General features: G+C 46.9%; 1 pseudogene; it reads right to left on the minus strand.

Annotated features, from left to right (window-relative positions):
- Positions 1-8,874: 8,874 nt before the first annotated feature.
- LOC142219216 (E3 ubiquitin-protein ligase Mdm2-like) lies at positions 8,875-12,723 on the minus strand (annotated as a pseudogene).
- Positions 12,724-13,499: the final 776 nt, after the last annotated feature.

Genomic DNA, 13,499 nt, shown 5'->3' on the forward strand with positions numbered 1-13,499 from the left:
TGTATACACGCAGGGAGCGTAACGGGACTGGCCCAGCTAGTGTATACACACGGGGAGCGTAACGGGACTGGCCCAGCTAGTGTATACACACGGGGAGCGTAACGGGACTGGCCCAGCTAGTGTATACACACAGGGAGTATAACGGGACTGGCCTAGCTAGTGTATACACACAGGGAGTATAACGGGACTGGCCTAGCTAGTGTATACACGCGGGGAGTATAACGGGACCGGCCCAGCTAGTGTATACACGCAGGGAGTATAACAGGACTGCAAACAAATATGGTATGCATTCAGCCCCTTAATAGTAAGATAGTTTTTGAGCAGTGTCCAAAATGAAAAGAGAAAAATTGTTGCCTTCCAGTTCCATATTTCCGGTGTTCTCCTGGAGAGTCCTCACGGATTGTCAGGTAAAAGACTCCCTCCGGTCGGAGCCGCAATGATGCAGTAAAGAAAAAAGGATCCAGCAGCCAGAACTCTTGTGTCGGGAGATTAGATTAAAACTTCGCTTTTATTTTTCACATTAAAAATTCGGACATCTCAGAGTAATGTAGTCCATGTACAGAGGTGGTAGTGTTTAACGCCGACGCGTTTCAGTGCCGAAGCACCTTAATCATGGCATGTTGGCAACTCTTCAATGAGAACTTATATACTAAAAGAACTAGGATGTGCATATGTCCGGAAGTACCTGCCTACTGCATAATAGCGGAAGTGGTCACCAGTCAGAGAAAAGAAGATAAAGAACAAACAGAAATAAAGTTTTCAATAACAAAATTGCTTATCTTTCTTTCCTAATTATATATCCTAATTTATCTCTTTCCAGGATGCAAAATTTGCCAGAAGAGTTGATAAGTCAATATGGTCATATTACATGCGTGTGCGGAGAGACGACACCGACACGGAGCAAGAATCCAGCCACTCTACATTGTCACATTTCCCATCCAGAAAAACACAAAACAAACATATAATAAAGTAATAGCAATAATGATCACAATCAAATAGTCAGAAACAATAATAAAAGAATGACATTTTACTGAAAACATGGCCGGCAGCATTTGTAATTAAAATGTTTAAAATGATACTGAAATGATCAATGTGTAATGAATAAGTTATGTTTCTGTATATATATATATATATAGTGGCTAGTTTATAAAATAGGGATGTATGTTAATAGAAAAATACTGTATAGATGTGGCCGTGTGCTTTTAAAGTTTGGAGCCAATCAGAATAGAGCGACCCATCTTAGGCTCCGCCCCTATTTTATATCGATGGCGGACTTGAAAGAAAACATGTGGACAAATATGATTGGTCACTCAGACATCTTCTATAACCACGGCACATATGTGAGCCTACATATCCCACTATAGTCTATGAAGGTCCTAACAGCCAATAGGGGGACTGCCTACTATTTAAGTGACATGGGAAATGGCATCGGACCTGAAGGAGAACTTATGTATCCAAGAGCAAGATCGATCATGTGTTGTTATATAGCCAATCCCAAGACAGCCTACTTTTGTCCATAGTGTATATAGGAGTGACTGTAGCCAATCACAGAGTTGCCTATTTTCTATGGATTTTTACTATAGAAGGGTGCTTGTGCTTAGTTTGCAAAAGATCACATGTTGTTATGTGGCCAATAGCAGACTGGCCTACCTTAGCCCATAGTGTATATAGAGTAGAACCAGCCAATCACAGATTTGCCTACTTCCTATGAGTCTTGCCATAGTGGAATGCCCACTACTAGATTGTCAGAGGGTCACATGTTGTTATGTAGCCAATCCCATGACAGCCTCCTTTTGTCCACGTTGTATATGAAGATGACTGTAGCCAATCACAGGGTCGCCTATTCCCTATGGGTTTTTACTGTGGATGGCCACTAAGTAGTTTAACAAAGGTCACATGATGTCATATGGCCAATCATGGAGTGGCCTACTTTCATCCATGATGTATATAGAGATAAACTGGCCAATCACAGAGATGCCTACTTCTTATGGGTTTTAACATGATGGAATTATCTACTGCTTCATTATCAAAAAGTCACGTGTTAAGATGTGGCCAATCACAAAGCGGCCTACTTTATCTATAATAAATAGATTGAATGTAGCCAATCACAAAAATGCCTACTTCTTATGGGTTTTAACATAGTATGTTGTCGACTACTTCATTGTCGGAAGGTCACGTGTTGAAATATAGCCAATCACGGAACGGCCTACTCTGTCTATTGTAAGTAAAGGGCAGAATACAGATACTCACAGAAATACCTGTATCTTGTGGATTATATAATAAGGACTATAACAGGACTGGCCTAGCTAGTGTATACACACAGGGAGTATAAGATAAGATAAGAGATAAGATAATCCTTTAATAGTCCCACAGTGGGGAAATTTCAGTATGTTTCAGCTGCATAGTAATACAGATACAGGATAATACACAGTAATATATTACAGATGTAGACACACATATGCTGAGAAAGATATACTAGGAGTCCATAGCAGCTAAGGAACAGAGAAGAAAGAAGGAGGACATTCATAGTCATTTAGTTGTCTGTGCAGAGTGTCTTCGCTTGGTTTGATGTAGATTATACAGCCCGGTCGCGATTGGAAGGAAGGACCTGCGATAGCTTCTTCTCACACTTGGGGTGAAGCAGACAGTCACTTACAGTGCTTCCAAGTCCCATCAAGGTCCCATACATGGGGTGGGATTTGTTCTCCCGCATGGAGGTCACCACAGACAGTATCCTTCTGTCACCCACCACCTGTACTGGGTCCAGGGGGCTCCCCAGGACAGAGCTGGCCCTCCTGATCAGACTGTCACGTCTGTTTCTGTCCCTGGTTGATGGACTGCACCCCCAGCAGGCCACACCGAAAAAGATGGCTGAAGCAACCACAGAGTTGAAGAAAGCCCTAAGTAGTGTCCCCTGGACTCCGAAGGCCCTCAGCCTCCTGAGCAGGTAGAGTCTGCTGTGGCCCTTTCTGTGCAGCGCCTCCAGGTGATCAGCCCAGTCTAGTTTATTATTGAGGAGCACGCCCAGATACTTATAGGTCCTGACTATCTCAATGCATGTTCCTTGGATCTCCACCGGGGTCGGAGCACTCCTCCGTTTACTAAAGTCCACCACCATCTCCTTGGTCTTCCCAGCATTAATCCTGAGCTGGCTCCGCTGGCACCATTCAACAAAGTCCAGGTTTAAGTCTCTGTATTCCCTATCGTCGCCATCAGTGATAAGGCCGACTATAGCAGAGTCATCGGAGGACTTCTGTAAGTAACAGCTGGATGAGTTGTGCCTGAAGTCAGCAGTGTACAGTGTGAAGAGGAATGGGGCAAGAACTGGACCTTGTGGTGCCCCCGTACTACAGATCACAGTGTCAGACACACAGTCCCGGGCTCTCACATACTGAGGGCGGGTTGTCAGGTAGTCTAGGGTCCAGTTGGACAGGTGATGGTCCACACCAGCAAGGTTCAACTTCTCCCTCAGTAGCCCTGGCTGAATGGTGTTGAACAACTCTTCTTCCTCCTCCTCCTCCTCCTCTTCCTCCATTAAACGCAGTGAAGCGGACAGATGTGTGGACCTACTCTCCAGCTGTGACGGATCGGATGCTATCCCTGACTCCTCTGTGTGATCTGAGTTATCCCTGATGTCAATCAGGGATTCTCTCAGAACACACAAGAGCGGGATTGTAAGGCTCACCATCGCATCCTCAGAGCTCACCCTCCTTGTGGACTCCTCAAACACCCGTAGGATGTCACAAAGGTCTCTCATCCATGGCCACTCATGGATGAGAAACTGAGGCAGCTGACTTTGTGGCACCCTAGGGTTTTGTAGCTGGTATTCCATCAAAGGTCTCTGCTGCTCAACCACTCTATTCAACATCTGAAACGTTGAGTTCCAGCGTGTGGGGACGTCGCACAAAAGCCGGTGTTGTGGCACATGCAGGCGTTGCTGGAGAGATTTTAAGCTAGCAGCGGCTACTGTCGACTTGCGAAAGTGGGCGCACATGCGCCGCACTTTCACCAGTAGCTCTGGAACATTGGGGTAGCTCTTTAGGAAACGTTGCACCACTAGGTTGAAGAGGTGGGCCAGGCATGGAACATGTTGGAGTCCGGCAAGCTCCAGAGCTGCTACCAGGTTCCGGCCGTTATCACAAACGACCATGCCTGGGCCCAGGTGCAGCGGCTCAAACCATATTGCCGTCTCATCGAGGAGGGCATCCCTCACCTCGGAGGCAGTGTGCTGTCTGTCCCCCAAGCTGATCAGCTTCAGCACAGCCTGCTGACGTCTACCAACGCCAGTGCTGCAACGTTTCCAACTCGTAGCTGGGGTCAATCTAACAGCGGAGGAGGAGGCGGTGGCGGAGGAGGAGGAGGGGGTGTTCTTCTCGTGTCCCTGCCAGGAATGTTAGGCGGGGAGACGAGGTACACCGGGCCAGTTTGGGAAGCAGTCCCAGCCTCAACTACATTCACCCAGTGTGCCGTCAGTGAAATGTAGCGTCCCTGTCCGCATGCACTTGTCCACGCGTCGGTGGTCAAGTGGACCTTTGTGCAAAGCGCGGAACTAAGGGCCCGCCTGATGTTGAGTGACACGTGCTGGTGCAAGGCGGGGACGGCACACCGGGAGAAGTAGTGACGGCTAGGAACGGCATAGCGAGGTGCCGCAGTTGCCATCAGGTCCAGGAAGGCGGGAGTTTCAACAAGCCGGAACGCCAACATCTCCTGGGCCAGCAGTTTAGCGATGTTGGCGTTCAAGGCTTGCGCGTGTGGGTGGTTAGCAGTGTATTTCTGCCGCCGCTCCAATGTCTGAGAGATGGTGGGTTGTTGTAAAGAAGCGCCTGATGGTGCCTTTGATGGTGCAGGAGAAGGAGATAAGACAGGAACAGGGGAGGATGAGGGAGAAGTCAACAAAGTGGCGGAGGCAGATGAAGTGGTGTCCTGGCTCGTCCTCTGGAGTGCATCGCCAGCACAGTCAGCAGTGGCAGTGGCAGAGGCAGAGGCAGTGGCAGTGGCGTGAACGGCAGGCGGCCTTTGTCCTGCCGTTGCTGCCTGCCACTGATTCCAGTGCTTGGATTCCAAATGACGGCGCATTGAAGTGGTGGACAGGTTGCTCTTCTCAGAGCCCCTAATCAATTTCGAGAGGCAAATTGTGCAGACAACACTATATCTGTCCTCGGCGCATTCCTTGAAAAAACTCCACACCTTCGAGAAACGTGCCCTCGAGGTGGGAGTTTTTCGGGGCTGGGTACGAACTGGAACATCTTGGGAGATTCCGGGTGTGGCCTGGCTTCGCCTAAGCTGCTGACCTCTGCCTCTGCCTCTAGCTACCCTTTTTGGTGCTGCACTTGCCTCAACATCCACACTACTTTCCCCGCTTGACATCCCCCCTGTCCAGGTCGGGTCAGTGTCCTCATCATCCACCACTTCCTCTTCCAACTCCTGTCTCATCTCCTCCTCCGGTCAACTGGATGCCCTGACGGCAACTGCGTCACATCATCGTCGATGAGGGTGGGTTGCTGGTCATCCACCACCAAATCGAACGGAGATGGAGGAGACTCTAGTGTTTGAGCATCTGGACACAGATGCTCCTCTGTTAGGTTCGTGGAATCGTGACGTGGAGAGGCAGGTTGAGGGACAATGAAAGGAGCGGAGAACAGCTCTGGGGAGCAGGGACAGTTGGGGTTATTGTTCTGTGAAGCTTGGGAATTTTGGGAGGAAGGAGGACAAGACTGTTGGGTAATAGGAGGAGAGGAGGCAGAGTCTGACTGGCTGCTGGACAATGTGCTGTAAGCGTTCTCTGACAGCCATTGCAAGACCTGTTCCTGGTTCTCGGGCCTACTAAGGTTTGTACCCTGCAGTTTAGTTAATGTGGCAAGCAACCCTGGCACTGTGGAGTGGCGCAATGCTTGCTGCCCCACAGGAGTAGGCACGGGACGCCCTGTGGCTTCACTGCTACCTTGCTCCCCAGAACCATTCCCCCGACCTCGCCCATGGCCTCGTCCACGTCCCTTTCCGGGAGCCTTGCGCATTTTGAATTCCCAGTTAGAAATTGGCACTATATACCAGTAGCAAAAATTGTGGGTGCACGTAACCCCAATATATTCTTTGAATTCCCAGTCAGACAATGGCACTATATACCAGTAGCAAGAAATGAGGGTATTTATAACCCCAATATATTCTTTGAATTACCAGTCAGAAACTGGCACTATATGGCAGTAGCAAGAAATGAGGGTATTTATAACCCCAATATATTCTTTGAATTCCCAGTCAGACAATGGCACTGTATACCAGTAGTAAAAATTGTGGGTGCACGTAACCCCAATATATTCTTTGAATTACCAGTCAGAAACTGGCACTATATGGCAGTAGCAAGAAATGAGGGTATTTGTAACCCCAATATATTCTTTGAATTCCCAGTCAGAAACTGGCACTGTATACCAGTAGTAAAAATTGTGGGTGCACGTAACCCCAATATATTCTTTGAATTCCCAGTCAGACAATGGCACTATATGGCAGTAGCAAGAAATGAGGGTATTTATAACCCCAATATATTCTTTGAATTCCCAGTCAGAAACTGGCACTATATGGCAGTAGCAAGAAATGAGGGTATTTATAACCCCAATATATTCTTTGAATTCCCAGTCAGACAATGGCACTATATACCAGTAGCAAGAAATGAGGGTATTTATAACCACAATATATTCTTTGAATTCCCAGTCAGAAACTGGCACTATATGGCAGTAGCAAGAAATGAGGGTATTTATAACCCCAATATATTCTTTGAATTCCCAGTCAGACAATGGCACTATATACCAGTAGCAAGAAATGAGGGTATTTATAACCCCAATATATTCTTTGAATTCCCAGTCAGAAACTGGCACTATATGGCAGTAGCAAGAAATGAGGGTATTTATAACCCCAATATATTCTTTGAATTCCCAGTCAGAAACTGGCACTGTATACCAGTAGTAGAAATTGTGGGTGCACGTAACCCCAATATATTCTTTGAATTACCAGTCAGAAACTGGCACTATATGGCAGTAGCAAGAAATGAGGGTATTTATAACCCCAATATATTCTTTGAATTCCCAGTCAGAAACTGGCACTGTATACCAGTAGTAAAAATTGTGGGTGCACGTAACCCCAATATATTCTTTGAATTCCCAGTCAGACAATGGCACTATATGGCAGTAGCAAAAATAGTGGGTGTATATAGCCCCAATTCTATTGCTAGGGGACTTGCAGGGTATTTCTGGGGTGAAGGTGGGGGGGCACACCGTTGGAACGGGTATCGGGGGTATATATCGGGTATACGGGAATACACTGACAGTGTATTCCATTCAGGATCCTGGGAAAGCTGGGTTGCGGCGATTGAGCCCGTCAGTGCCACGTTACACTGACAAGCTTCTCCCTGGAATTTAGCTCTTATAAGAGCTGTTGGTTGTCTTCTCCTTCCTATCCTAGCCTGTCCCTGCCTACCCAGAATCTAAGCCCTAGCTAGCTGGACGGAAACCTCCGTCCTCGGTGAATTGCAAGCTCAGAATGACGCGAACCTGGGCGTCGCTGTTCTTTTAAATTAGAGGTCACATGTTTTCGGCAGCCAATGGGTTTTGCCTACTTTTCTCAACGTCACCGGTGTCGTAGTTCCTGTCCCACCTACCCTGCGCTGTTATTGGAGCAAAAAAGGCGTCAGGGAAGGTGGGAGGGGAATCGAGTAATGGCGCACTTTACCACGCTGTGTTCGATTCGATTCGAACATGCCGAACAGCCTAATATCCGATCGAACATGAGTTCGATAGAACACTGTTCGCTCATCTCTAGTCACAAACATTTGCAGGCATGAATTAGACACCTTTGCCGATGGCTGAAGCCCAATGATGAGATCTGCTTTGTGATGGCTGTATGCAGTGTTTCTATGTATCCCCCTAATAGGAAAGCAATGTATCCCCAATGTTCACCCAGGACCAGCAGCGCATTCACACACGTGGGGGAGGGGGCCTAATACATAGCCTCCTAAAGAGCAGCTGCCCCCTTCTGCCTGGCACTTGGTGTTCCTATGGTCACACCAGTGCTGATCACACATTGTAAGGATAGACACTAAGTTAGCTTTAGGAAAAAAGACTCATTAAGGCCGGGGCCCCACGGGTCGGAAACGCCACGGAGAGCATAAAACACTCACGGCCGGACACTTTTGAATGTCTTTTCCGTCTCCTGCCCTGTTTTGCGCAGGAAACAGAAACCTGCAAAACGGAGTCCCGGGCGCAGATGTGAACGAGCCCTTTGGCTAAGGCAGCACACAGCAAAATGTAGCCCAAAAAACGCCATGGAATAAAAGCAGCAAAAACAATCCCAAAGATGCCTGCGCCTTTCACTACTTTTCTGCTGTGTTTTGCATTTGTGCCTACCCTCATAAGTCTAGGGGGAAAACGCAACATTTTATTTCAGCGAAGTGGGGATGAGATGAAATATAATCTCCAGCACTTTGTTGGGACAGTAAAATACAGCATTTGTTTTGCCATTATGTGTCCACAACGAAAAAGAAAACTGCATTTGGACAAGGTCTGGTTTGAGCCTTCATGTACCTAGAACTTTCTACTAAAGTCTATGAGGGCCTAGACTGGTGCCGGTGACTCCTACACACTGAAGCCATTGGTCTACTGGAGATCAGATAGTAATGTCTGCCCTATATACATGTTACCTATTTACAGATGTGCAAATGCTTCAATAAGCCAGTGTAGTAGAAACATTTGGGAAGACATTTTGGCTTCCTTCAAGTCAAGTGAGAACTTAAGATTCGGATCGTCCTTTCCCCACCATGCACCTATAGACCAAGCAGTTCAATTATTTTTTCTTGCATTTTCATGAAGGGTCCTTGGACGTGAATTGGCCTGACTTTTAGCTGACATAGGTTAATACGATCATCTGAATTGGCTGCCTGCAAACAGGGCAAGGTTTGTTTGTCTTCTTCAGTTTTGTTGCACATGGAAAACATGCCATGAGATGCCCGCTTCTGCCATGTACAATGCATCCATTCTTTGGCCTAGTCAGGCAGATTACACATGGTGCAATGCTAGAAAGTGGGAGACTCTGTTCTGAACGTTCATTGTGAGCTGCTTCCACTTCTCTGTATTCTTCCTGACTACAAGATGCAACGCTCCCAGATGTGGAAGGCTGAGAGAAGTCCTCCGTTTCCCGGGATTCACAGCTTTCTATTGGCTCATCCTGTTTTTTAGTGACATCACAATCTTGCAGCTCTTGTGTGTGTTTGGTTTTTTTTGCCATCTGGGACATCAATGCCTTCATCTTGGGAATCCTCCATCTCTTTTCTTTTTAAAGCCTTAGTCTTCTCAGTTTTGTCTGGAAGCCGATCTTTACCAAGAGACCGACATCTTTTACAATGTCTTGCGATAGGAGGATTCATCTCATCACATTGTGAACATTTCCAGGAATCTTGTAATGACATTTAGAAAAACATATTGAAGTTACAATATTCCTGCAAAACAGGAATTCCTTATAAATAGGAGATTGGTGTAATCCTACTAACCCACCCAATAAAGATTGTGCTGTAAAACAAAGCCCAAAAAACAAGGAAAAAATTGCAGATTTGTCCCCCATCCCCTCCTTGACAAACACATGGGGTAAAGGGGGTGTCCATGATTTTCTATTTCTGGCCTAACCTTAGGATGGCGCTACAGTATCAGATAGGTCGGGGGTCCAACATCCAGCAGGCACACGGATAATGGTGGGCGCTAGAAGCAGATGCTGCTATACACTGTGCAGTGGTTATTACAGATGAGCCAACAGTGAAATATTTGAGATTTGATATTCGTTTCCAGTAGAGCCTCAATATTCGACTTCTCGATCGAATATCGAATCCCATTATAGTCTATGGGGAAAATGTCTGTTTCAGGGGAATCCACTATTCGACTAAAGGAGAGTCACCAAGTCCAGGAGTAGCAGGAGGAGAGTGTTTAGGAGGAGCGCTGTGCAGGTAAAGCGCACGGACTTCATTATAGTCTATGGGGTCCGTGCGCTTTACCTGCTCAGCGCTTGCGTTGCGCTGACAAAAGGAAATCTCCCTCATAACCGCAAGCTGCCAGCTCTACCAACTAGCAAAGATAAACCTGCGACAAATCAACGCTGGTTCAGCAGCAGGCTCGTCCTTGCTAGTCAGGAGAGCTGGCAGCTCTGAATTGGCCAGCGTTGATTAGCCAGTGTACAGCATTCGGCCAATCAACGCTGGTTCTGCCGGAGGCTCGTCTGTGAGGAGGCGGAGTCTAAGATCGGCCACAATGGAGACTGCTGTGGTCCGACCTCAGACTCCGCCTCCTCACAGACGAGCCGGCTGCAGAACCAGTGTTGATTTGCTGAATGCTACACACTGTATATACTGTATAGCATTCGGCCAATCAACGCTGGTTCTGAATGGAATATTTACTGCGAATAGCTCATAGTATTGGATGGAGTAGGAGTATTTGGAATCCCGTAGTAATCCATCCAATACCTACTCGATGGAATACTACTCGCTCATCTCTAGTGGTTCTGCATTTTCAGCTCCACTCCCAGTAATGAAAAGAGAGCTTTCTAATCCACTGCATGGACCCCAAAATGAGAGAAATGAAATACAACTCTCCCAAACAAGCCGTCTACACAGAGAGAAAAAAAGGAAAGGTTATGGTTGTTAGAAGAAAATGGCCGCAGAATAAAAAAGGGTTAAAACGGAATGTCCTTCTTTTTGTGAGGGAGCTCGGCATAGTCACACTTACAGCAATGTCAGAAATGTCCGTATCCTCATCACACGAGTCTCCGGATTCTTCAGCTTGGTATATGGTCACCTGATAAAGCCAAGAGCAGAGAAGAAAACCTCCATGTTACCAATGGGAAGAGGATTTCTAGGATCAGGTCAGGGGTAAAAGCTGCCTTAGCTGTACTGCCCTATGGAAATATTGTGGCCCAAAATACAGCAGCAGTAAAGCTGTGGCGGCACAAATATCTGCCAATAGGAAATCCCTACCAATATCTGGCTGAGAACACTCCCTTCCCTTTATGCAGATGCCCAGCTTTGTCACCTTCATGGTTTCCCTCCTCTGCATGCAAGTCAATACACATAGAAAGCGATTCCATAGTTGTGGACAACAAAAGTGATGTCTGCCATATGAGTGTCAGCCAGAAGGAGCAATTATCTAATGTGTATAGAGGTGTCCCAGCTCCCCCTCCCCCCACACTGACAAACAAGTGGCCCCGTCTGTTCTTCTAAAGGGAGAGAAGTCGGGAATGGCTACTTGTCTCTTGCACTTTACCATCATTTACTTTGGTAAGCAATGCAAAAAACTAGTGGCCTGATATCTAGTTACTATGAGAAGTGTGCACTAAGGCCTGGCTCACATCTCCAGGGCTATTAGGGGTTAATGCTGACTGTATCGGGGCTAGGCCTCGGCCCCAGGGTCTATTGGCCACTCATGCTCATTGCTTAGGGCTTTCTATCTGCGCTTTTTCACAGAAGCCACCTTGGATAAAACCTGCCACAACTTTAGATTGCTACAAATACACAATATACAGAATGATTTCTCCCCCGGGGCTGAGAATAAGAGCATATAGGACACATATAGGGGATGTATAGGACAGATATAAGGGATGTATAGGACACATATAGGGGATGTATAGGACAGATATAAGGGATGTATAGGACACATATAGGGGATTTATAGGACAGATATAGGGTATGTATAGGACACATATAGGACCTGCTCCATAGTTTTCAGCTCTTCAATTTGGCCCAGATACACAGCCACAAAAAGAATGGCTGTATATATGGGTCCATAGAAATATATAGGTCTGTACTTTATCCGCAGTTGTAGATAAAGAGTCTGGTCATGTGCATTGCAGGTTACAACTCAATGTGCCTCATATTAATAGCAATTAACCCCATCATGTCCCTCACATTAACCCCCTGTGTGCTTTACATAAGGGACACTGATATGTGAGACATATGGAGGTAATAAGTGAACATCTTCATTATATAGGTCCTTTATTAGTACCTCCATATGTCTCACATATCAGTAACCCTTATGTGAGCCACACAGGGGTTAATGTGAGGGACATGATGGGGTAACTGCTATTAATGTGAGGCACATGGAGTTACTAACACTAAAGTAATAACCCCGAATGCCTGACAGTAATAAGAATAGTCAGTAACACACACGTACCTGGGGTTGTGTTTGCTGTCACTTTGCTCCCCGGTGCTTCCTCTCCTCCTCAGGGCTGCAGACGGCAGGAGCTCCTCCTCACATGTAACAGCAGCTCCAGGGAGCCCTTATCCTGTGCAGTGAGAGGCTCACCTCTGATTGGTGGCAGGGGACGCTCTCTCTCTCAATTTAGTGTATGAAGGTTGGGGTCCGTGCCAGCAAAATCTGCCTCGCGTGCCAGGGGTTGCCGACCCTTCTATAAGAACACAAAACGTGTCCGTGCCTGCTAATCTTCTTCTAGGTTACAGTATGGGCTCCAATATCCCAGATCAGGGAATTCTATCTCCCTGCATTCTGCAGGTTCTCCACTAGAGACCGCTCTGTTCCTGTATTTGGGCAGAATTTGATTTCGTATTCATTGCACAAAATTTTCATAGACTGAAACCCCCCTATGTCCCGAATCTGCTATAAATGGCTGACAGGTGCAGGTCTCACCTCTAGGACCCTCTTCTATTTGGAGAAGGAAATCATTTGCACTGACCACAGTCTCCATACAGTTCAATGGAAATATCCAAAGGATAGGTCATCAGTATTTGATCAGTGGGTGGTAACCTATCTATCTGCAGGGTTGGGTTTGGTATGTTGGTTTTTGGCGACAGACTTCCTTTAACCCTTTCCCGACATCCACCGTCCTATCCTGCTTTACGCAGTAGATAACCGGCGCTAATGTCTGCGATCGGTCCCCGGATTGATCGGAGACATTAACTCCTCCGGCGCCACGGTCAAAGGCGCCGGAAGCGCCATTTTCCCAGCGGTGCATGGGCGCTGCCATTTTGCCAGTGATCGCCGGCGCCTAGAGCATGCTCCAGGGCCGACGTCATTTTTTCATGACAGCCGGGAGCCTTGTAAAGGCCGGTCTGCTTTCTCTTTCTTTTGCAGGCTGGTCTATGCAGCCTGCAAAAGAAAGGATGATTTTTTGCAATGCATTAGCATTGTAATGCATTACATTAGTGATCAGACCCCCTGGGGTTCAAGACCCCTGGGGGGTCTAATAAATACAAAATAAAAAAATATAAAAAAATATATAAAAATTATTGTCCGGACCACGTGGAAGGAGCCACCGAGGATTGCAGTAACGGCATCAATCTAGGGTCACCAATTCCCAAAGCCGGGGCGGACAGGAGGCACCCACCGGAGCAGCCTCCGGCAGAAGATCCCGGAACACCTGCCAATTGAAGCGCGATAAAGCATCAGCCAACACATTCTCACGACCAGGGATATGGCGGGCACGGAACCAAATATTCAGACTAAGACACCTGAGCACCAAGT

The sequence above is a fragment of the Leptodactylus fuscus genome, chromosome 10, assembly GCF_031893055.1.
Source record: "Leptodactylus fuscus isolate aLepFus1 chromosome 10, aLepFus1.hap2, whole genome shotgun sequence".
Taxonomy (NCBI): Eukaryota; Metazoa; Chordata; class Amphibia; order Anura; family Leptodactylidae; genus Leptodactylus; species Leptodactylus fuscus.